Source organism: Vombatus ursinus, unplaced genomic scaffold (genome assembly GCF_900497805.2).
Source record: "Vombatus ursinus unplaced genomic scaffold, bare-nosed wombat genome assembly UNPS02007612.1, whole genome shotgun sequence".
Taxonomy (NCBI): domain Eukaryota; kingdom Metazoa; phylum Chordata; class Mammalia; order Diprotodontia; family Vombatidae; genus Vombatus; species Vombatus ursinus.
Window position 1 is genome coordinate 9,766,228 of NW_020947390.1, and position 4,349 is coordinate 9,770,576.

The following is a 4,349-nucleotide window of genomic DNA, read 5'->3' on the forward strand; positions in this document are numbered from 1 at the left end:
TAAAATGAGCTAGAGAAGGAAAGAGTCAAACATGATTGAAAAATGACTGAACAACAACCTTACTTTCAAGGAATGTATATTCTAATAGAGAAGGACAAAACAATAAGGGGAGCTAAAAAGGTACAGAATGAAAGTGTGGAGGAGGTATTAGAGTTAGGGTTAGTTTGCTGCTAAGGAGATGAAACAGTGAGGTCAGATGAGCGAAGAGTGAAGTAAGCATAGATGAATCTCTCCAAAAGTGACAATCTGGGCCAGGAACACACAAATTAGGAGAGCAGCAGGCCTAAAAATTTCTCAGCCTTCCTAGTTACCCAACATGTAAGATGGGCATGTACTGAGCATATAAGAACAAACCAATTAGTGACTTCTCATTACACTACTCCCACCTCCTCATTCCTCCAACTTTTAAAAAGCTATTCTTTATTACTTTATCATACTATGTAATTTATAGCAAAATACATATCATTTAGTAATGGTGGGTGAGAAATTGTGTTTGCATTTTTCAATTCAGCATCAAAAATACATATAATTCACTAAGCAATTTCTGTGTGGCAAAATGTGTGTTCAACACTGTACTACTATCATTCCCACTTTAAGATGTTGAAAGTGAGTCTCAGAGAGATAATTGACTTGCCCAGAGTCACATGACAGTAAGTATAAAGGTAATAACCCAGTTCTCTGGTGATTCCAAGTTCAATGCTCTATAACATTGCCTCACCTTCCCCTGTATTTAATGCACCTGCAAGTGACCTCATGTTCTATGACTTCTGGATTGCTAATTAATTTATGGAATTATTAAATGGGGACAGGCACACCTGGTTCTTTGGGTAGTGTCCAGGAAAGACCATGATGACAGCAGGAAGTAAGGCTGCAATCATACTTGAATAAGGCACTCAGGGTGCAGGGACAAACAGTCAAAAAAAGTACAGGCACAAACAGGGTATAAAGGCAAGGAAAGTTCAAAGGTAGACAGAGGGGGATGGAGATGTGGTGGTGGAGTAAGGCAGACAGTGTGGGGAAGAGAGTGGGGAGGAGGAGAGGCATAGAAAGTCATTCATGTAACTATAGATTGGAGTTGGGAGAACTCAGCAACATCAACTCAGATGATGACGGAAGAGTGCTGGAGGGCAGAAATTTGAGGTCTCATTTTTATAGGAATTTGGTGGGGGACAGACTAATTCTTATCAATGTCACCTTGGGGTTAGGTCTTTTTCATATCCACATCCCCTCAAAGTTATCAACAACATTTGGTGTCCTCTTGATCTTACTGTAGATACAGAAATCATAGGACCATAAGTCCTTAACAGAAAGTTCCGGCTGGCATCCCCTAATTTAGCACCTAGTCTCAGGATGTGATTTTTAGTTATTATGCAGTCTGGCAAGTAATTGTTATGCTCCTTTGATCTATAAGATGGTCTGTAGTGACATCTAGGTTCCCCTTTGCAATCTTACTTCTTGCTATTGTTATTTTCTACTGGCTATTTATAAACTTACTAAACTGACTGACTAGAAGGGGGAGCAGTGGTCAAGGAAACCAGAACAAGATACAATTTCAACACAATTTCCTAGGACCTTGTACTATGGCACCCCATCAGAGGCTATTCTCTCTCAGAAGTGAAGCCATGTTTTCTTCATCTCCCTTCTCTGGAGTCATATGAGTCACACAATGCTGAAGTTGAAGGAGATTTAGGTGATACCCACTCAAACCTTCTGAGTTTGCAGATGAAAAATAGCAAGACATGAAGAAATGAAATTATTTCTCTCTCATTAAAGTGTGTTGTTAACACAGCAGGGAAGGTCATGCATTTGAGTAGAGAAGTAGCAGCCATCGTCACTAGATCTGAGAAGTGTACCAACCTTTCTTCCATGCTAGGACTCCCTAAAGCCAAGACATGTAAACAGGAGAATCAAGTTTGTCCTGATGCTGTTTAGAAGTCAGCCCTAATCAACCACATAGTCAGGTCCAGAAAAAAAGAGAAAGTACTGCCGCTGGTGTTCAAAGCCTACCTTTCACAAATTCTATTTATGTAGGGCAAGTCCCTTCACTGGGCCTCAGTTGCTTCAGATGTAAAATGAATGGGTTGGACTAGATGACTTCTGAGATCCATCTCTTTGATCTATGATTCATATTTCCTATGAAGAACACGTGTTAATTAAGAAGATACATGGGATCTTGTCACAGGGTAGTAGTGTGACTGTACGAACTGATTGTCCTTGGGGATTTTTCCCTTTGGGTTTATGGATGTATTTCACCTATGCTATGGACCTTCTTCTGTGTGTGTGTGTGTGTGTGTGTGTGTCTGTGTGTGTGTGTGTGTTGGGGGAAAAGGGGAGGAGGCCACATATGTTTGTGCATTGGGCTGTGATGCTAAACTGCCCAAAATTCTGAGCACAGAAAATGCCAAAGGGATTCATAAAGGTAAGGCTATATTACATGCTTAGAAAAGGCTAAATTCTTCACAGTGCCATCTGAACTATTCATTCCTTCAATGGTGTGTCGGTGTCAGGAATTGAGGGACCCTGACATTCTTATTCTCTCTGAGGTAGGAACCCCTAGAAAACTGGCTAGCTAATTCAAACTAAGATGCACATATGTGGTAATTCCTTGATTTATTACCTTTCCAAGCAACTTCTATACTTCAAGGATATATGATTTCATTCTGTAGATACTCCATCCAATGAATAAACAAAAGAAAAAGCATTTATTAAGTGATTACTATGTTCCAGACTCTGCACTAAGCACTAGGGATACGAACATAAAAATGTCTTGTGATCAAAATATAAATCATTTTGTGAACAGCTGTCCTGTGATGAGCCTCTCTGAATTTAACTAGATGGATTTCTGATCTCAAACACAGATTCCCTTACCAAGGTCCCTTCTGAAAGTGTCCCAGTTTGCTAGGGCCTGACAAATTTGTGCTCCACTGGCCTAAACTTTGTGACTCCAAGATTACTTCTGCCACACAAGGAAGCAACAGAGAAGGGCTCTGGTGAATGCTGCTATTCCCAGATGACATTTCCACGGTGAAGATGTCTTTGATGATTTGATCTAAATTATTTCAATGGGATGAGAATAATCAGCAATAGAGAGAAGGCTTCTACAACTCAACCCTTGTTTGACTTCTTTCCTCATAAAAACAGTGATCTTTGAAAAGGAATGTCTCCCATTCAACCTATTACCTCTACTCACACAGATACCAGCTTAGTTCAGGCCATAACTTGTTACCAAGATTACTACAACAGCCTTCTAATTGGGTCTCAATGCCTTGAGTCTCTCACCACTCCCATCCCTTATACACTGTTTATAAAAGTCCCTTTTCTTAAGCACAGACCTGCCTGTGTGACTCCCCAATCAGTGGCTCCTTAGTGCCTCTGTTTAGCCTTTAAAGCCCTACACAACCTGATCCTGGCCTATCTTTCCAGCTTCATTAATGATTACTTCCCTTCCCGCACTCTGCAATTCAGCTAAACTTTGCTTCCTCTTTGTTTCTCAAAAAACAACACTTAGGGGTGGAACCAAAATGGCACAGAAAAGGCAGGGACTCTCCTGAGCTCTCCTAAATCCCTCCTGTGGTGATTAAAAAAGTTTGAGAGATGTAGTTTCTGGGTAATTTAATCATTTTATTAATAAGGCCAGCAAAAAAAAAAAAAAAAGATGGTCATTTGGCTGTCTCTCTTGGACCGAAGACACTCATGGCAGCAGGCTCAGAGCTTATATGTTCTTTTGGAAGAAGAGTGGCAATCAATTCTGATTGGTTAACATAATAGGAGGTGGGCTATATCAAAATGAGGGGCACAGATGGTGCCCCAGCAAACCAACAGCAGGCGTTGGGGGCAACTGAATCAGCAGTGGCAGCAATGGCTTCTAGAGCTCTCAGCTCACATATAGTAAGGAGGTTGGGCAACTAGTAAGAAGATTACAGGGATCCCTTTGATGGTACTAGGTGCAAAACTCTGCTGCATTGTCCATGTGTTGATTCAGATCACAGTCCTGAGTCACAGTTCCAGGGTGAGGAGGAGCAATAGTACACTAAAGCTTGTCGCCAGAAGGGAGCAAGGACTCTGGTCACAGTCCCAGGATGGAAAAAAATGGTAACTCACAGACCATAGTACAGGCCAGGAGAGTGGTGACCAAACCTCTCTTTAGATTATACCACCTTGGAAGAAGAACTGAAAACTTATAGACCCACAGAACTAGCTTTGAGAACAGCAGCAAGAAAGGTCAGAAGCTTAGTGTGGTGCCCCCCCACCCCGCCACTCCAGGAGCATAGAGTTAAAAGTCAAGAAATAGGCTGGGAAAATGAGCAAACAACCACAAAAAAACCAATAATAATAATAATAATAATAAT